The 22,459-nt window shown below is 34.2% G+C and overlaps 1 long non-coding RNA gene across 1 annotated transcript in view; it reads right to left on the bottom strand.

The window, feature by feature from the left end:
* Positions 1 to 5,116: 5,116 nt before the first annotated feature.
* Positions 5,117 to 22,459, bottom strand: part of LOC116138787 — a 28,486-nt gene continuing 11,143 nt past the window's right edge. Inside the window, exon 2 of the long non-coding RNA XR_004129350.1 lies at positions 5,117 to 5,585. This is a non-coding gene — a long non-coding RNA (uncharacterized LOC116138787). The remainder of the gene's footprint in view (positions 5,586 to 22,459) is intronic.

Raw genomic sequence — 22,459 nt, forward strand, 5'->3', positions numbered from 1 at the left:
GAAGCAAGGTCTTTTTATATCCATGCAAACAGGGTAAAACAGAGGACCTCTTTTTTATACGCAAAGCTGTGTTCTCTTAAAGCCTTTCAACTGAAGCTTATTGGCAATTAAGAAAGCTATAGGTATCTTATCTAGTAACTCAAGTATTATTAAACAAACAGAGTAGATAAATTTATAAATACAACCACCATGACCGTAACAGTGATGGTACTGCCGTCAGAGCCAAATATCTTTCTGAAAAAAAGTTCCTATGCTTTCTCTGAGTAAGGCTCAAGCATGTGATATGAAAATTGAGAATCATACGGAATCATCAGCAATGCCTTATTCCGAGTAGTTAGGATTACACTATTGTTTTTGCTGTTATTAAGTAAAGCATGCTCTACATCTCTCCAAAATTCAGTTTTCCACACTTCATCGACACACATCATGTACGCTTGTCCTACAAGTGCTCTCTCAGAGTCATGATCTGATTCTTCTCTCCAGTTTGTAAAGCTGTTTCCACTAACAGTGGAACTCCATCTTTGTCGTTGCTGTTGCAACTTATTTTTCATTGTATTTTATTTGACTTTGTATTTCGTTCTCCAGCTGTTCCTTTTATTCTAGGAGTCAGTTTAATTAAATTTTGAAGTTTACATGTTCAATTCCTGTGTTCCATATATATTCAATTACATCAATGAAATAAAGGGTGGAAATTTATTCCAAAAAGTAGTTTGCGTGGTGTATGCTTCTTCATTATTCAGGAAACTGTTAGTCAAAATTATCAATCACTTTCTATCTACACCCACTCACCCACATGTTTCCTTTAGATAGATTTCATTTTCACAGACAAATCAAAATCGATTTCACATCACCGTGATAAATTAGATTGATTATTAAAATCATAATTTATACAGTGAAACCTTTCTATACTCATAATGATAGGATTAATTAATTTTGTTACTATAAAGAGGTTATAATTTCATAGATATATAGTTACAAAAATTATAATTTTGATTTCTTATTTTTTAATTTATGTTTTAGTACTATAGTATTAGGATTTCAATTCATATTTGAGTAGTATTAGGATTTTAACTCAGTGCTTCCATTGCCTACTTTTGAAATTGATAGAAGACCGTGTCTTGGAATCAGCAAAGATAAATGTCATTGATGGAATTATAAATGCAATTGATGGATGATCAATTGATGTGAAATCAAAGACAATTGTCAATGGTTTTTAATCATTTCAAAATTAGGATCCCGATTTCGATGAATTGCAAGTTACAAATGAAGTGGACGAGAAAAATTAAAGAGTCATTGCAAAATTAAATGATCAGATTCGATAAGAAAGTAAAAGAGTCATTGCAAAATTAAGTGATGAGATTCGATAATTTCACTATACTAATTGAATGGATATTAATGTCTTCCTCGATCATACAAATGAGCAATAAATCGTGTGTACTTTAACCAAAGAAGAAATCATTGCTACAATTAGACAAGAAGATAAAACAAATAATCTTAAGGATGATAGTACGGGAATACAAAAAGTTTCGTGCCATGAAGCTCTAAATATGCTTGAGAAGCTAAAAATATTTTGGCTTCAATAAAAAGGTATCCATGTTAGCAAATTATTACATACTAGTAAGGTAAAAGATGTGGTAACAACTCTAAAATATAAATCATTATCCCAAACAACTTTAAATAAAGATTTTATTTCATCTTAAACTTTTAATGTAACATAATATATATTTTTTAGTAATATACAGATAATTATTATTATGTGGAGGCAACTTTCCTTCAGATTGGAATTAGAAAAATTATAACTCATTACAATGTGGAATTTATTCTTATTTATAACTATCCCAAATTGAGACTATAATTTTTTTTTTTGACTATATAGAGTTTATTCTTATATAGAATATCGCTGTAGAAAGGTTTTATGTACATGTGTTTTAACCAGATAAATTTACTGTAATTAAGTCAGATTACAAGTACAGGCCCACATCTCTTTCTTTCTTGACTTAGATCTCGCAACGTTCAAAACATGGGATTTATATACTTTTTTGATGTAGAATTAGCTTGAAGAATTCAAGAAATTAAGTATCCAAGGGGATGCCGAACATGTCACTTGTCATGGAAACTTGCATTAAGTTTCACTTTAGCTGTTTGATTGGCCTTATTCAAAGAATTATCAAACCCTACGTCTACGGCAAGATGATTTTTTTGACTTCTAAAATGTTTCCAGACATGGGAATTAATTTCTGGTGTATTGTTCGCAGGTAGAATCCAAAAAGAGACCAAAATTTAAGTACTTTACATGTAATTCAGTAGTTAAAGTCTTAATTAATTTACCCATTGGCATATTCAGTTTTTCAAAGAGGGCTTCGTATATGTTGACAAGTTTAGTCATTGGCGTGTAGACTTTGTTATTGAAGTATTTAGTTCAGAGTTTCTAACCCAATTCCTTGCAATTAGCCTTCAATATTAAACGTAGGAAACTTGTTTTCTGGTTTCATATTTGAAGTTAAATAATTACTTTTTTGTTTTACACACTAAAAGTCAATTTTGGGGTTGCGTTCAAAAACTACAAGCCAACTGATTGTCATGTTTAATAGTACTAGCTAGTTTAGAGCAGCTCTACAGAGAGAGGATCTCTTACTGTGATGAATAATAAAGGTAGAATATACAGAACTACTTAAACTAGATAGTGATGCATACCGTAAACTCTTTGTATTTGATTATATATATATACTATCTTAATAGCTATAGAAACGGTTGTTGAAGAGCTTTGTCAATTTCATGTCAACATACCCCTGTCACTGAGTAATTATGTTAATTTGACATCACCAGTCAATGAAAATCTATATAAGAAGCCTTGAATACGCTTGATTAAATAAACACATATAAATGAGACCATTAATGTGTTAAATTAACAATAAGATTTTCTGGAATGTTGGATGTGTTACGATACTCCCATTTTCCATTCAAGATTTCTATTGTAATGGTGATCAAATTTTCTGCATGTTGGTGTGATGGCTTGAAACACTGTCGTATTAGAACTTAAATGAGACGACGTCGTTTTGAACTGAACTGAAGAAGCAATCCTGAGCGTTGATGAAGAGAAGATCCAACGGTTGGAATTAACCCTTCAATCAACCATATAAAAGAAGAACTCTTTTGGCATATTGTATGCAGTAATTCTTGTGCGAACTCTCTCTTCTTCGTTGACACAATATTGAGTCTGTTAGGGTTTCAATTTGGGTTGTGTGAATCTTGTAACTTGGTGATTGAGTGGTTGGGTCAGGTCATTCTGGGTGTATTTGTATACGCAGTTAGTAGGGACTGAAAGGGTATAATCTCTAGGGTGAGTTACAAGTTGTAGAAGGGATTTGAGGGTTTTGTGGTGCTGTGTGTAATCTGTAATCTTGACAGTGATTTAGTGCAGCGAGCTTGTGTGTTTCCCGAGCTCAATGTGGACGTAGCTTACTCGAAATAGAGCAAGTGAACCATGGTAAAATTCTAGTTGTTCTTGTGCATTTTGGTTGTGATTCTTGATTGTGGTCTTTGTTTGGTTGATTCTTGTGTGTGTGTGGTTATAACACTGCATTTTGGTTGAGAAGACATGATGCATATTGAGGGACCTAACATGTATAATAGTAAAGTCATTAGCCCATTGGCAGATAGGCAGTATTTGAGGAGGCTTTTCAGGTTTGTCTATGTGTCATTATGTGATTTAAGATTCTGCTATTTAAGTCTTAGGCTTCCAGACTTGTTCTTGATAGTTGGGTTCAGAGTTTGAAGCCCATTATTTACTATCAATTGGCCTGGTAACTTCCTTACTAAAATGTATAAACAGCAGCAACTTGGCTTAATCTATCACTAAATGAAAGTCAACCGTCTTCTCCCACTTCTACTAGGCAGTAACTAGGGTGAAAATCGAGCTGAGCCCGATTTTGGCTCGAACTCAGCTCGATATAGTCAAGTTGAGTTTGATCACTCTAGAACTCGAACTTGAACTTGATTAAAGCTCAAATGTCCGAATTCGATTGAAGTTCATATTCTCAAACTCTAATAATGGAACTTGAATAAAACTCAACTAAAACTCGATTATACGAATTTGAATTCAAACTTGAATTCCAATTTCAGGTACCGAATTCGAATTTGAATTCGATTTCTCAGGCTCGATTAGGCTTAAACTTGAACTTAAATTTGGTACTATAACGCTTGAGTCGAGTTCAATTAACTCGACTCGATTTCACCCTTACTTGTAACAATTGAGTATTTGCATTGTATATTAAACAAAGCGAAGTCCATGACTAAGTTCTCCAATCACATGTTTGATTTGGTAAGTGCACTTGGATCACGAGGATCCTGATATATGAACTCTTGAACCGAATTAGACAATATTGCAAGTTAAAGATTGATGTTCAAACAAGAAGATTTTTCAGATAATACAAGCAAATTTCACAGGATTGGACAGTTATTATTTGGGTACTACTCACAAACCACTCCATAATATTCGATGGGGCGATGGCAGTACTATGCAGATATGCATTAATACAAAATTTCTCATGCCTCAGCAAATTTGAATGTCATGCATAAACCACCATTAAAGCTCTCATTGCAATACACTTTCTAATTTAATGTAATGGCATTAACCCTATATGGATAAGTCAAGGATTATCTTCACTTCTTTCACCAAACTGTCCGTTAACCTGACAAAATTATGTACTTAGCATATGAAGGAAATAGAGTTGACAATGAAGTATCCGGAAAAACAACAACTAAAATACTTAATGGGTAATTGCAAAATTATTAATTCTTGGTGGAAGAACTATTAACTCGACATTCAAATGAATTTCCCTGCAGCACAACTATGCATTTTGGAGTAACAGAGAGAAATAAATGGAACATTTATCGCGATTTGCAGAAACATTAGAAAGTTCTGTATCCACCACAGCCAATCTGATTCCCACCATCAAAAGCTTGTTAAAGTTGTTCAAATCAAAAGGTATGATGCCAACAGAGGATTCGTAGTACATATCTCTTTATTTTTTTCTATAAATTGATTACATAGGATAGGAGATTTTAATATTTTATCATTCCTCGAATAAATAATCTGAAATAATGAAGCAAATGATTAAATAATAAGATCATAAACTAATATTAAAATTTGAACAGAAATACTGTAGAACATAATCATTAACAGTCAGGATACTACTTGGAAACTTATTAATTATTTATATACAGAACTTGTAGCTCAAGTAAAAGACAATCTGAACTTGGGAGCTGGCCTTGGTCAGCCGAGCTTCAACTTTTATTATTGCTCATTTTCTGATGCCTTAGCAAATTTGAATGTCATGCATAAACCAACAGGAAAGCCCTTATTGAATTTTTGCCCAGAGCCTCTCTTATTTTCATAACCTGGATAATCTGATTTGTAAAACCATGCTTTTTCAACCAAAGACAGCCCTACTTCCGCTGCTAATTTCTCTATCTCCCACCTATCAAATGGATCAGCGATTTTATGGGTTACATGAACTTCCCCTTTTTCCTTCAGCATGTTCCTTGCACTGCTTAGAAAGCCTCTCACCAGGGTTTGATGCATCCTTAAAAAAAAAGGAATGTCCATTATTATCCATGACTTAATAAATTTACCTGGTCGATCCTCCAAATAAAATGTTGAAGCTGGTTTTTAGATAATTGCTAACTTACCCAATTTTGTGAGATCATGTTCCCTGAAAAAGAAACCTGCATGAGGAAAAATTAAAGACAATTCGATCGAATGATTTGCCACAAAACAGAGGGTGATGGCTCATGGTTGGCATCTAATCCCATGCACAATGTACATCCACGCTTCTCCGCTCTATCAAGTTTGAGTTTGCACTCGAATATTTCTTTGTTAACATTTCTAGTAATTCCAGGATCAAATGATACAAAGGTTTTAGAATCAATAAGTCCAACATTAACATTTATAAGCAATTAAAATTAACAGGCTCTCTGGTTCTTTTACCTTGGAGTCGAGAGAAGTGGCAATCATATTGGCAGCAGAGCCAAAGCTTTGGCCAAGCATGCTGCAAAAGAGAAACTCCCTCCCCACCAGTAGATTTGGTGAGCACGCTATAGCTTAATTTTCTCTCTCCTTCTTTCATTACATTAAACCCTTCCATAGTTTGTATCCTTTTATAAAATTACTCAGCCATAAACTATATCCAGTTTGATTGAAGAATATTGTTATGTGAGAGACATCATACTTCTGATCCTTAAAACTTAAGTAAAGAATGGTTGCAGTATTCCACAAAGTTACTGATTCCCATCATCAACAGCTTGTTAAAGTTGTTCATGATTCCTCATCCACAAAGTTACCTGATTCCTCATCACTGTATTGTCCAAGCAATATGTTGATTCTGACCTGAAGAAAGATATATACGATGTGTTGTCAGAAACCTTCAAAGCCAATGCTTCATATCCTTAATAGGGTTTAAAGAAATAGTAATATCTGATCGTCATATTTGTAAGAGTAGACAACATGTCAGATGGGTTTAAAGGAAGTTCAGGAATGCATGGACAATTACGATAATGGTGTGGAAGGTCTTCCATATTTGTGCGAATAGGGTAATAGGGGACCTAATCAATTTCAATTCTTTGTAGTTGTAGAGATGGCAGTTCTTCGAGTTTTGGAAACCAACCTTCCTGAAATGGAACTGCTCATCACTTTCAATTCTTGAGATCAAGAGCAATAATTAGGCAGGGCTTGAAGTACTATAAGTTGGGAATGAGGCCCTGAAAACAGAGATATTACTTTAAGTTATTTAATTGGTTAATAACGTTTAATCAAATGGCGCATCACCGAAACTGATGATGTGGAACTGGATTTCCAGCCCGGCGACGAAGATGGTGAGGGTGGTGGAGGAGGCAACTGGTAGGTAGATTCTTCCTCTTTGGCATTCTTCTTCTCTATAACATTTTAAAGGATAAATAAAGCGAGGAATAGAGAATTAGCGCGACAGTCAGGACATAAGAAATTGATCATAAATTATTTCACACATTACTAACAGATTACTATAAATTGATCACATTTTTATTGTCTTCTTCATTGCGCAATTCTGGCATCTTGGTTATTTGAGAAGAAAGTTGAGGAATGCATAGACAATTAAGACAATGTGAAGCAAGTCTTTTTATATTCCATGCAAACAGGGTAAAACAGAGGACCTCTTTTTTATACGCAAAGCTGGTGTCTCTTAAAGCCTTTCAACTGAAGCTTATTGGCAATTAAGAAAGCTATAGTATCCTTATCTAGTACTCAAGTTTATTTTAAACAAACAGAGTAGAAAATTTATAAATACAACCACCATGACCGTAACAGTAGATGTACTGCCGTCAGAGCCAATATCTTTCTGAAAAAAAGTTCCTATGCTTTCTCTGAAGGTAAAGGCTCAAGCATGTAGATATGAAAAATGAGAATCATACGGAATCAGCAATGGCCTTATTCCGAGTAGTTAGGATTACACTATTGTTTTTGTGTTTTAAGTAAAGCATGCTCTACATCTCTCCAAAATTCAGTTTTCCACACTTCATCGAACACAATCATGTAACGCTTGTCCTACAAGTGCTCTCTCAGAGTCATGATCTGATTCTTCTTCCATTTTGTTTGTTCCCATTAGAGCGGACCCTGTGAACGAAAGTTCAGTATAATTGTCATGGTAGATCTTTCTTCAAGTATTCTTTCCCAACTGTGATACAAGCATGGCAATCAAAATGCTTCTTCGAGTACTAGGAAACTTAATTTTTATTTTTTATTTTTTTTTTTTAATTGATGATTAGTGATAATGTTCCATGGAAACAGGGCAAAACAGGGCACCTAATTTTGTGTTGCCAGTTGTCAATGAAAATGTATATGGATTTAGATGCATAAGTCTGGTAACATTATTGAATGATATAATGAAAGATAGGATGGGATAAATTTGAGAGATCTACACTGTTATACAGAGCTATGTTGAGAGACTCTTACACTGTTATACAATGAGCTTATGCGTAGGGCTCTTAGGCTGTCATACAATGAGCTTAGGTGCACTAGGATTGATCTAGACGGCCAAATTTAACCTTTTAAACAGTATTTCTTAGGTGAGTTTAACTTTAAATTTAACATTAAGAACAATATCAGTTCACTCTGTAATGTATTATTTTTCCTTATTGTTCTCCTAGAAAAAGCCAGATATGCTAATGTGTTCTCCAATTTTCCGAAATCCATTGAAAAAAGTGGAAAACAGGGAAGATGTTTTTTACAGGCAGACAACAACGATGACCATAACAGTAACAACAACAACACATTTCAAAGTTGATATTACACAGAAAGTTTAAGAAAAATCCCTGCCCTACAACATGGAAATTACAAGAAGAAAACTGAATTAGATATGCATGCTGATAACAAGCAAATACTACACATTATTGGCGAAACTACACCACATGATTACAAGCAATACTGAACCTTTATTACAAGAAAAAGCCATAGTCATCCTAGGTGATCAATGGAAAATATGGATTCATCAGCACTACTTCATCTGTTCATGACAATAGAAGATTTCATTAGTCAACTAAATTAATTCATAGAATAAGTTAAAAAAAAAAAGTAAAAAAAAAAAATTGATAATTTGTTCTGGCGGCAACAGGCAGTTTACGGTAACCGCAGACTTTTTCGACATGCTAGGGTAACGAAATTGATATTAAAATGATCGTCTCTAAACGATCTATCTGCTTATAATTTAAACTGGAAGAATAATGTGCTTGGCAGGACTGACCGAGAAAGTGCGGCCATTTACACCAATCAGCTAAATTAATTCATAGAATAAGTAAAAAAAAAAAAAAAAACTGATAATTGGTTTGTGGGCAGCGGGCAGTTGACTTTTTCGGCATGTAGGGTAACAAAATTGATATTAAATGATCATCTCTAAATGATCTATTTGTCTATATAATTTTAAATGGAAAAATGATTGCGTTTGGCGGATTTGACTGAGAAAGTGTGGCCATCCAAACTTTCTTCTTTAGATGTGGCCAAACGTTGCACATATTGCTAACATTAATTGCATATACAGGTAGATCGTTAAAATTAAATTATTTAATACCAATATGTTACCTATATCGTCAAATAAATTCTGTGACGGACTTGTGGTTGCGGGTACACAGATTCCCGTAGCCGAAACTTATCAATTAATTAAGTGTAATTTAAATAAAATAAAATATAAGAATATTTTATTATGATAATTAGACTTGTGTATTTATTTAAAAAAAAATTCAGATATATTGATGTAATACAATTACTAGCCGATTAGAATTAATCCACTATTAAATTAGTAAAAAAAAAAAAATAAATATAATCTTTGCTGTAAAGAACATTTATGTGAGAGAAACAAATATCCAAAAGCTTACTGTTTAGGAGACTGACTGTTGATCCTATGATGGGGTGCTCGTAACTCTGCCTCAATTTGTTCAATAAGCTTCTCAAAATCTTCTGCCGAAAAGATGACAGATATTTACTAGTGTAAAAAGTATTTTCCCCTATTTGTTTGCTTATAGCTGACATGTACTTGTGGAATGTGTTTAGTGCATTCTCCAGTTCTCATTTTTATCATGCAATAAACTCCTTCAATATCATTTCAAATACAAGTCTCCTTAGGTTATTGAGCTGCTCGATTCCAGTTGGAATCTCCTTCAACATGGGCATGGTCCAATCACCAGGTCATAAGACTAGGCATTGCACCTTTCTCTATCATCATGCATTTCAACCTTTGAAGTTGTAGAGTAAAAGTATGAAGCTTGGAAACCAGCCTTCTTTGAATGCAATTGTTCATCACAATCATGCACCTCGAGAATCAGAGGAGATATGAGGCAGAGCTTGAAGGATTGTCATGAAATCATTGGTACATTCAACCAAATTATTCAATTCTAATCTGATTAGATTTTGAAGTTTACAAATCCAAACTTGTGGAATTTCATAAACATCCCTCCCAAATGAAATCTCTGAAGACATAAAGGAGGAGAAGCCAAGGATTGTGTATCAAGAGGCTCCTTCTCACTTGTAAACGCTAATAAACTCAAATCTTCAAGGTTTCTATATTCTGGACAGTAGCAAACAAATCCTTCACATCTCTATCTGCGACCCAATGCCAACTTTCTTTCTGCCTCAGTTTTTAAGCTCTTCAATGACTTCACTGTTTGCATGCACATATCGTAGCTGCTGCAACTTTGTTAAAGCCCCAAAAACTTCTTGTATTTTGCTCTACTTCCGTAAGGACCTTTGTTGTCCAAGCGATGTGCAATTAGAAAACACAATTTTTTCAAATTCTTGACCTCAATCGGGAGCTCACTCACAAAGTCCACTTCAAATCAAGAGTCTCTAAGTTGAGAAGCATGCCTAGGACTTGGGAGAGTTTTTTAACTTTTGTATTTTCAAACTTAAGTAGTGCAAATGGAAGACAATCCAAAGGGGCATTTTCAAAATCAAGTATCTTTAAGAGCTTGAAATCAACAACAATGTAGTGCATGAAAGCCTCGAGTAATTGTCTACATTGAAAAGACAAATGGAACGGATCTTGAATTTTTATTGCTCTCTAAAGCACCATTTGCGCATTTGTCTATTGAAATACGCCGAGTTTTATTAAAGTGACTCAAGTCTTTTTCATTAAAGAAATGACAAAAATCACATTCCTTCATTTTCGGCGAATGATCTCGTACATCAAATCATGAACTCCAAAATTCCAACTTGTCTAGAAGGATTTCTTTTTGAAACTTGAACCAAGCTTCTATCAATAACTCAGCCCCGACCCTCAACGGTAGAGGTGGAACAAATAGGCCTAGGTAGGCGGGTCAACCCTAACCCGGCCCGCATAAAGAGGGTTCAACCGGACCGTCTATAAGGCGGACGGGTTGAACCCAACCCGCATGCAACCGGGTGGGTGGGTTGTATATGGAAACCCGGCAGGTTGCTTTTTTGTTTTTTTAAAAACCCGCGGTGTTGCAGTTGCCTTTAATGTTTTTTATACATTTTATCTGATTTATCGTCATTTCATAAATTTTTTTTATGATGTGACATGTTATCAGGCTTAATGAGACATAACCTCTTAAATCAATGACATTTTGACACGAACCAACATGAAACAGGGAACGTAAAAAATTCCTGCCTCCGTCACTAGTTAAAAGTGTCTTAAATCTTTGCCTTCTGAAATTTTTTAAATAAATAAACTACCATAAAAGGAAAAAAAAGTAATTATTGTATAATGAATAAAGCAAATGAAATTAATTATCACATATGTAACAAATGACAATTAAAACTAAAATATATAATTATGGAGTGGAAATAAATGGTTGTCATTAAAATATTATAGAATCTGAATCTATGAAAATGATTTTTGAGAGAATTCAAGGGAAATTCTTTGATTGATAAAAAATTAGGGTGGGTTTGATTATGATTTAAAAAATTCAAAAGCTAAATATTTTTCAATTTTTTAGTTTTATTACAATATTTTGGTATTGAAAATGTGGTTGATATTAATTTATAAAAAGTTTTCACATAAAAAATTAAACTTTAAACACAACTTTTAATATTAAAGATAAAAAGTATTAAAAAAAAAAAAAGCCCAAAAAGGGTGGGCTAACCCGACTGCCTTTGTGGCGGCGCGTTTGGACTGACTCGCCAAATTTAGTGAACCCGCCATGAGGCAGGTCGGGTCGCTTTTCCACCTCTACTCAGCGGCAATCACCAGCGCATTTACTCTCTTAGTTTTGTAAGTCATTACTGGCAGGGGTTCAAAGTAAATACCCATATGAAAGGAGGTTTTAAGTGAGGATCCCATCCAGGAATTATGTTCTTGCGGGCTGGAGCAAGCTAGCTTAGGTTGTTTGTATTGGGCTCATGTGTTACTTTGTGTACTGAAATTTTGGGCTTAAACAAGGCTTTCTTCCTCCAATGTTAGCTAATTGAGTTGATAACTAGAGAATGAAAGAAGAGCCTATTTAATTGATGTAATTCATGAGCCTTGACAACTTCATTTATGGCCTCAGTAGTACAATTTTCTCTATATATATCTATTTAACAATAACCATATTCATAACTCCAGCAATAACACTTCAGACTTTTGCAGAAGCACATGTAATTAAGCAACTTCTACAATTTCAAAAGCCAAAAAGCAAATTAAACTAACATCTGTAATCTGCCAACTTTACATCCACTTGCATTTCCTTTTGCAACTCAAAAACACATTTGACCACTGCCACTCAATCAAAAGCTTCTTTTTTCATATCACTTTCTTTATTCACTAACAAATTATTTGAACAAACCATCCTTACTCTCCACCTTCTTCTCATTACTTAACTCACAAGTTGTTTTCTCCAAAGCACTTTAGTCTCAAAGAATTCCCTTCCCCTCCACCTCCCTCCCCCACCATCACCACTTAACCCGCTCCACCTCCTCCACCCTTTCACAACCAACACCACTACGCCACCACCCGCAAAGCAGGCCACTCAAGCTTCTTATTTAAATTGTCATCTCAAAGCCATCTATAACAAAACAACATAGTCCAAATTAGCTGCACAAAATTCTGACATCATAAGATCAACCAGGCAACAAACTTCATCACCTTGCCCCCGCCGCACCCACCTGTTTATATGGTTTGGTGCAGTTCTTGCTCATATTCAGTCTTCTTCTCATCTTCTTTGGAATCGCAACTCTGATCATCATCTTGGTTGTTAACCAAGAAGCCCTGTGTTTGACGTCCCAGTGCTACTCTCAGCACCATCACTTTGACTCGCAAATTTTCCAACCCAAATCAGAAATTGGTGCGAGATTTGAGTCCCTGGAAATAGAGCTTTACTTCTCAACAAGCTGATTTCGACTCAGGTTAGCAGCCTTTCAGTCAGCAACCTGGGGAACAAAGGTTAGCATCAGTTCACATGATATCAAGCTTGGTCTATGTACCACAAAATTTTGGGTGGAACTTCAGAAGCACGTGCAAAGCAACCAGATTAAGTATAACATAAGAGCAAGTTTTAAGGTGAAAGCGGAATTTGGTGCTTTTCATTATTCTTAGATCAATCCATCTGACTGATTTTTAAATCATACATTTCCATCAACTTGAGTTTTAAAACGAGTAAGCTGCTGCTCTAAAATAGACTTATTGATACCTCTCCATCATAAAGGAGAAAATCTATCTTTGAATTGTCAGAGAACCAAGAAAATTGTGTTTAATGACCAAGAAATTAAGAATGCTGCTACGCTTGCTCCAAATTTATCGTCAGAACAATTAATTTTAGATCAATTCCATATATGAATATTGATTTACCCAGCGTGCTCTAAACGTGTGAAGGTTAAAATTTTTTATCAAATAAAATAATAATCAGTCTAGTCTATGAATAAAAAAATCTAAAAAAAATTAAAGTTATAGAGGAGTAAAGCAGAGAACATGCATCCCATATAAATCTTATCCTGGAATTTCATATTTTGAACACTGCATAAGGAAGTAATCAATGTACATTGATGATTAACTCGAGGAAATGTTAATGTGATTGCGTAATTGCCCATGAGATTGATTGGAACATGAAATTTTGTTCATTAATAAAGTTTCTTTCTACAAACTGTTCATACCCAATCAATCGATACTAAAAGAATTCACCTAAAGAGCCATGCAATGATGTATCAAATCAATTAGCAGAAATCCTGTAAAACTTCCAGGAGAGAAGAAGCCTACCAGGCCAAAACTCCATGAACTTAACCAACACAAGTATGGTTTAGGGAAACAGGGTAAAATAGGGGACTGTTTTGATTGCAATATATTGCTAAAAATAATTGTAGATATAGATAGATCTTTAAAATTGAATTATTTCATACCAACATCGTTACCTAATATTGCCACAAAAAGAAAAAAATGGCGACCGGAACCGCGACTGTCGGTATTGGATTCCGGCAACAAAACTTAATCAATTGCTAAGGTTATTTAAAACAAAATGTTTTAAATAAAAAAATATAGAATATTTTTTATTACATTACATTATTATGATAGTTAGACTTGTGCTATATATATATATATATATATATATATGTATGTATGTATTAATTTCACATTTTAGAAGTAAATTACAAATTATACTTTTATATAAGTGAAAAGTCAAAACAAACCCTAAATCATTGGCTCATTTGCCATGAAAATTATAGGATTTTTCCTTTTATAGTGGACAAAAGATATAAAATCAAGATCACTCTAAGGCTTATACAATTTAAATGGACACTGTTGTGACGAATGAGATGACTCGTTACTTTGCTCCACTTTGCAATCAATTGCTCAAAATCCACAGGCAAGACAGATGAGAGATGAGTATAGTGTGATAAGATAGTTTTCCTCCTTTTCAAAGTGACAAGGACTTCGGGTATATGTTGAGTAACTTTTTTCCATTCTTATCTTTTATCATATAATAAATTTTTTTCAACATAGAAATAAACAAAAGAATCTTAGGTTTCTTAGATGCTCAATTCCAATTGGAATCTCTTTCAATGAGGGCATGGTCCAATACGTAAGTTTTCAAGGTACACATGCACTTGCTCATAATCATCAACTCCACCCCTTTAAAGTCAAACAGGAACAAAATTTTTAGTTTTGGAAACCAACCTTCTTTGAAATGTAATTGCTCATCATGGCATGGTTGTGTAGCCTAAGCTCCAATAGGTTAGGTAGGGCTTGAAGGACTTTTATGGGACATCAGTTATCTGACAAATCCAAACAATTCTAACAAGTATAAGTTTAAAAATCCAATTTGGGTAGTCTTCATATTTCCTTGAAGTAGAGGCGTTGAAGACCATGAGAAGGAGAAGCCATGGATTCTATGTCAAGAACCTGTCTCTACTTGTCGATGTACAACCAAAGATTCAAGTTTTCCCATATTTGCAATGCATGCACAAAGATCATTTCCTTTCCATTTTTCAGCCAAACTCCAACTTTTCTATGTGTTAGCTTCCACAAAAAATAGTTTCAGAAGATCAATTAAAGACCTAATCCCTTGGGTATTTTCAATGCTCTTCATAAGTACCAGCTCGCCCAAACGTATGCCGCTAGATAGCGCAATTTTTCAGATTCTTGATTTCAATGGGAGCATACTCACGTGAGATTGCTTCAAATTCAATGTCTCCAAGTTGAGAGCTTACCAATGGACTTGGGAAGTACATTATTTTGTATTTTCACGCTTAAGTATTGCAGATGAAGAGGTTTCCCACTCCTTCAGGAAGATACTCTATAGGACTATCTTCAAAATCAAGTACTTTTATAAGTTGAAATCACAAGTGTCGTCATGAAAGAGTTAGGCATCCTATCAATATTGAAAAGAGAAACAGAAAGTATCTTTGAGTCCTTGATGCTCTCAAGAACACTATCAGCGCTTCCTTGTATTGAAATGCGCCGATGCTAGAGAGATTTAAGGTTCTCTATTCACAAAATGAGAGAAGCCCAAATTCGGTCTTTCTAAGGATAATCTCATACATCAGATCATGGACTCGACAGTATCTAGGTCTTCCCAAGAAATCCATCTCTACCACTGAACCAAGCTTCTATTAATGAGATCAATCAAGAATTCTTCAGCAACTTGTTCGATGTGAGACGTTGGAATGAGGGACAAAGCCTTCAGCAATCCATAGGCGAATCAATCTTGCACAATGATTGAGTAGCTTTCTGGAAGAAAACCAAATACAAGAGACAAGATTGAGATGGTGAGGAGACCATGATAATCTAATAAAACTTTGTTGCAATCTTTTAGATGAGAATCGCTTCTAAATTGTGCTGACCCAAGTCATCAAGTACCTGTTTCCATTCAAAAGCAACCTGTTCTTGTTTGAGAGAAGACCGCCTACGGCAACAATTGCTAGTGGTAGACCCCACATTTCCAGGAAGGATGTCACAAGACAATTTCTCCAACTCGAGGGGGACCACATTCTTGAGGACAAAAGCTTTCTACAAAAAGTTCAAACGCCTTATCTGGAGACAAGGGTTGTAGCCTAGGACATTAACAAAAGGAATCAGATCAACATGCCCTTATTTCTGGCTGTGAGCATAATCACTACTTTTGTGTTCTCAATTAAAGCATACTCTATAATCCCAAAAATCTGTTTTCCACACATCATCGAACACAACCATGTAAACACTTCTTTTAATTGTCTCTCTAGTGTGGCGAGCAAATCATTCTCTCCCATTTGTCCATCTCTCCTGAGTAGACCCTGTTATACCCTCAAATTCTTGTATAGTTTTTCTTAGTATATCCATTTGGTGCATTCTTTCCAACCGTGATCCAAGCTTGGCAATCGAAATGCTTCTTCACTGTATCATTCTTATAAATTATCCCGCAAGAGTGGTCTTGCCAAGTCCTCCTTCGCCTACAACTGCAACCACTGAACGGTTGGATCTTCCATTTACCACACAAACCAATCAATTGGTCTCTAGTAGAATCGCTGCCCACAAACTCATCACTTGGATGAAAAAGGAACCAAATGAGAGTCATGCGGTACAACATCTCCTGATCTATGTGCCTTAAGTATTAGTGTTTGCTTTCTCTGTTATCAACAAGTGATGATTGATATCTTTAATCTCAGATGAAATTCCATGACGCACTTAAGTTCATTGATGAAGCAACTCATTTTTCGAAGGAAACCAGTGAGACCTTTGTCTCTATGTTCATGATGCTTTGCCTCATTAAGTATGTATCATCTATGACGTCTTCAATGTGATAAGCTTTCCCTTACATTGTTTTACCCAAATATTACGACACCTCCGTTGCTTTCTGCTTCTTCTTCGGTGCTGCCCTGTATCTGCATCCTGAGGAAAGGTCTGATGAACTCCAATTCTCTTTAATGCTTTCGACTTTCTTTACACTTGTCAACAACTTGGTTTCTTGGAGAAGCAAGGAACCCAGGTTTCTTAGCAAAGTTCACTGTAAACTCTGCCATATCTCAAAACCTTTTTCTTGTTCAATCCATCTTAATGTAAGATGTATGATGGCGTATACAATGTTGATTGTTGTGTACGAAGCCAGTGGGTTGGACAGAAGTGTGAATAAAAGCTTTTGGGAGTCCACGATAAGAATTGAACGACGATAACTTAGTTGACTCCGTATAACTTAGCTGTAAACAGCTAGTGTTAAACATATATTACTGTGAAAAAGTTGTAGCAGTTAAACCCTTCACCCTCCGTAACGCAAAGGTGGAGATGGGTCCCAATATTAAGTCAACAAAGCTACATTAAGAATATCATTGGTTAGAATCGTATTGACTGATGTAAACGTAAGATACGTACATTAATATTATGTTTGTCTTTAACATACCAAAAACCAAATGAAAAAGATGACACGCAATACCAAAAAAAAATCCTTCTAAATTAAGGATATTATTATTTCAACACCAAAAAAATCCTTGTAAATCTATGGAAACCTATAATATTAAAATTAGCAAAATGTGGAATAAATCACTAATTATGCAAACGAGACAATAATTTACGTGGTTGAGCACAATGCTTACATCTACACATGAAAGACATATAAACTATAAGAAATTTATAAAAGAAAATGAGTCAAAATCCTTTACGTTTGGAATGGACCCACGAGTTAGATAAAGACAAAAGAGATGACATAGCTTTTATTGAATAAAATAAAGTAATATATATCAAGAATGTTTGCTACTTTAATTAGTGGATCAAATATTTCCCGAAAATTTAACAAAAGCAAAATTAATTATTTTTTTTAGCTTGGCTAAACATAAAATTTAATCTTAAAAACAGTATTTATTGCTTTGTTATATACAATTTGTCCTTAATTATTTACTTAGAAAAGATCAAGTATGCTATTAGGCTCAGTTTTGGTTTATGTCTGTCAAACTCCATAGAACTATTCACAATGATTTAATTAGCTACAAAACTATTTTATGTAGATGCAGTTTCATAGAAAAAACCAACTAAATCCATGGAAACATGGTAAAATAGGGGACTTGTTTTTGGTTGGCAGAACTTGTTCCAAAAACGGCTTATACTTCATGAAGTTTCAATGGAAGTAGCTACCAATAAGCTTCCACGGAAAGTGCACAACTATACCAAGAGAAGAGAAGAGTAGTTAATTCTCTTGAACGACATAGTGAATTGGATATAACTTACCAAAACAATAACATAATCAACAAAAAAACTCTCAATAGACGGTACCAGTGAGAACTGGTAAATTATAATAAAGTTGAAGAAAACTTGTCAAATCAAATGTATAATATTATTTTGAATTGAATAAAATAGGATTTGATTTTGAGAATATTAAACAAATATGTATTTTGGGTAGAATTGGTAGGTTAGGATTGGAAAAAAAATGAAACAAACGCAACCTTTAGTTTTTCTTTAGTAGAAATTTTAACCATCACTATGTTTCTGTCAATACAAATAATAGTCGGTGAAACATTACATCATTGAGCCACAATCAATGAATTTAAAAATGTTGACCGATTTAAAGTGAAAGATGTGGAAACGAGAGAAATTTGTGAGGCCTTTGTTAAAAGGGAACAGAGGAAAGAGTAATGTTAAGTCTACAACCTTCTCTCATAACCCCTGACGTGGAACTCGTATTGGATAGCTCGCAAATGGACATACATGACCATAAAACAGCGAGACCCATTTGCGAACTGACAAAATTATGAACTATCATGTCGAGGGTTGTGAAAGAAAATTGTGAGTTGGGTTATGCATTTAGCATTACTCACAGAGGAAACAGGGGACCCTGTTTTCAATTGGCAACTATTTCCCCAAAAGGCGTATAATTTATTGGAAGAAGTTTCAGTTTCAGCATGGAATATGGAGGATTGAAATTATCAAATGTTCATCAAATACACTTCAAATTTGCACTGCATGTTAATGTTTAACCCAGTGATCATATAGCAGGAACGGTTTACTTACTATCAAGTTCAAGTAGGAGAAAAATCATCTAGAAATCCGAATCCTGGAATTGTGTCGTCCGAAACACTAAACAATTAATAAGAAAATAGTAGATATACATACTGATCATTTAAAAAGAGATAACCAAAGCAATACATTATTGAGATTGTGGAGTCAAATTCAATCCAAATAGTATTGGATTAGGACCTAGGTTTTCCTAATAGTAATTAAAGCTAACCATCTGCCATAGCAGCAATCTCCATGGCTTTTTTATCTGCATTTCTCGCAGTTCATTTTCACCTTTATAAACTATTGTTGCTGAATGCAAGCATGCAAGCATGCAAAATGAAAATATTTATCAAATCTACTGCAAAAACTTGCATAAATCAAATTTAAACTAGATTCACCTACATATTCAAGTTTACAGAGTAATTTGAAAGCAAAGGCAGCTTAATTTGCTGAATAGGAGAGTCATTATTTTCTCTGATGAACCTCACAATAGACAAATAAAAGACAATGACACTATTATATGGGAGAGAGGTCAATTATGGGGACATCTTTGCCTGGTTTTTTCTTCACGTCATCACGTGTATTGCAATTGATTGAAATTAAAAATTAATGCAATCAGGGGGACATGTTGGAACTCAGGTTTTCAGTGGTATGTGAAAGTAGAAATAAAATAATCACTGTACATCATAATTACTCTGTCAACATATACGGATTCATGAAAATTAATATGGATATAGATACATAAATTAAGAGAAAATAAATTTCACTAGAATTTTATACATATGGCTTGTGAACTTGATTATATACTGTAAAATCTCTTATAATCATAATGATAGGATCAAACTAATTTATTACTATAAGAATGTTGTAACTTAATAGAGGAGTAATTATATAAAAATACTGTTTGATTTCTTATTATTAATTCACGTTTTAGTAGTATGTATTAGGATTTCAATTCAGTGTTTAGTAGTCATTGTTGTAATTAGATAAAAGGAGAAAATAAATAATCCTGAGGATGATAGTACAAGAAATACAAAAAATTCGTGCCAAAAAGCTCTAAACAGGCTTGAGAAACTAGAAATATTTTGGTTTATTCAACAGAAAAGTCTATGCTAGTGAGTTTATGTGCTGGTAACAACTCTCAAGCATAAATCAATCATTGTCCCAAATAATTTTAGATAAATATTTATTTATTTTAAACATTTATGAAATATAGCATATATATTTTTGCAAATATACAAGAACTTTGTCGTGGCTGTTGCAACTTATTTTTTATTGTATTTTATTTGACTTTGTATTTAGTTCTCAAGCTGTTCCTTTATTCTAGGAGTCAGTTTTAATTAAATTTTGAAGTTTACACGTTCAATTCCTGTGCTCTCTATATATATATATATATTCAATTACATCAAAAAAATAAAAAAAAAATACATCAATGAAATAAAGGGTGGAAAGTATCCAAAGGAAAAATATTCCAAAAAAGTACTTTGCGTGGTCTATGCTTCTTCATTATTCAGAAATTGGTAGTCAAATTGATCAATCACTTTCCATCTAGATCCACATGTTTTCTTTAGATAGATCAACTTGGTGGACTTTCATTTTCAAAGACAAATCAAAATCGAATTCTCATCACCGTGATAAATTAGATTGATTATTAAAATCACACTTTATATTATGTGTTTTAACGGGGGTAAATTTACTGTAATTAAGCCAGGCTACAAGTACAGGCCCACATCTTTTTCTTCTTAACTTGGATCTCACAACGTTCAGAACATGGGATTTATATACGTTTTTGATGTAGAATTAGCTTGAAGAATTCAAGAAATTAAGTCTCCAAGGGGATGCGAAACATGTCACTTGTCATGGAACCTACATTAAGTTTCACTTTAGCTGTTTGAGTTGGCCTTATTCAAAGAATATCAAACCCTACGTCTACGGCAAGATGATTTTTTTTGACTTCTAAAAGTGTTTCCAGACATGGAATTAATTTCTGGTGTATTGTTCGCAGGTAGAATCCAAAAAGAGACCAAAATTAAGTACTTCACAAGTAATTCAGTAGTTAAGTCTTAATTAATTTACCCATTGGCATATTCAGTTTTTCAAAGAGGGCTTCATATTTGTTGACAACTCTAGTCATTGGCGTGTAGACTTTGTTATTGAAGTATTTAGTTCAGAGTTTCTAACCCATTCCTTGCAATTAGCCTTCAATATTAAACGCAGGATACTTGTTTTCTGGTTTCATATTGAAGTTAAATAATTACTTTTTGTTTTACACACTAAAAGTCAATTTGGGGGTGCGTTCAAAAACTACAAGCCAACTGATTGTCATGTTAATAGTACTAGTTAGAGCAGCTTACGAGAGAGGAGCTCTTACTGTGATGAATAATAAAGGTAGAATATACAGAACTACTTAAACTAGATAGTGAAACTCTTTGTATTTGAATTATATATAACATATATTAACTATCTTAAAAGCCATAGATACGATTTTGAAGAGCTTTGTCAATTCATGTCAAAAACCCCCGTCACTGAGTAAATTTTAATTTGACATCACCAGTCAATGAAAATCTACATAGAAGCCTTGAATACCCTTTAAATAAACACATATAAATGAGACATTAAGTGTTGTTAAATAAGATAGGCGCACCACATCATTGGTCCAGTATTACGAACTCATTAGCAATAAGATTTTGGAAGTTGGATGTGTACGATACTCCCATTTCCATTGAAGATTTCTAATGTAATGTTGATCAAATTTTCTGCATTTTGATTGGGAAGAGAAGAATGAGCATATTGAGGGACCTAACATGTATAATAGTTAAGTCATTAGCCCACTGGCCGATAGGCAGTATTTGAGGAGGCTTTTCAGGTTTGTCTATGTGATTAAGATTCTGCTATTTAAGTATTAGGCTTCCAGACTTGTTCTTGATAGTTGGGTTCAAGAGTTTGAAGCCCATTATTACAATCTGTTAGTTTTTGATAATGCCGGTTGTACTAAGAAAAGAGGAGAATGGAATGGAAAAACAGGACTTCTTTTCATTAGACAAAAGTCTGCAATAACATACTTTCACTTACTGTTTCAACAACTAGCATAAACTTTTACTTAATCTCAGTTAAACCACTCAAGTCTAACAACTTCATTCAAAAAAAGCTGAGCCAACAAATGCAAAGATTAACATTAAAATTACAGTAGAACTTAAAATATGAACCATGAAGCAGCCCCATGCAGTCCATGCACAGCACAAACATTTTCAGTCTTTCATACATTCGGCCAAACCATACTTCCAGCACAGCATCAACCTTCAACACTCCACCTTGGTGCTTTGGCTGGAAACACCAAGTTTTAGCCTTAAGGCTTCAAACTTGGATTTGCATAATGCCTTTGTCATGATGTTTGCAACTTGGTCTTCCCCCTGCAGTGAACTAAGTTCACTTCTCCACATGTTCAGCTTTCCTAACAGCATGATACTTAACTTAATATGCTTTGTTCTGCCGTGAAGTACATGATTCTTTGCCATTGCTATAGCCGACTGGTTATCACATAGAAT

Source organism: Pistacia vera, unplaced genomic scaffold (genome assembly GCF_008641045.1).
Source record: "Pistacia vera cultivar Batoury unplaced genomic scaffold, PisVer_v2 Contig344, whole genome shotgun sequence".
NCBI lineage: Eukaryota > Viridiplantae > Streptophyta > Magnoliopsida > Sapindales > Anacardiaceae > Pistacia > Pistacia vera.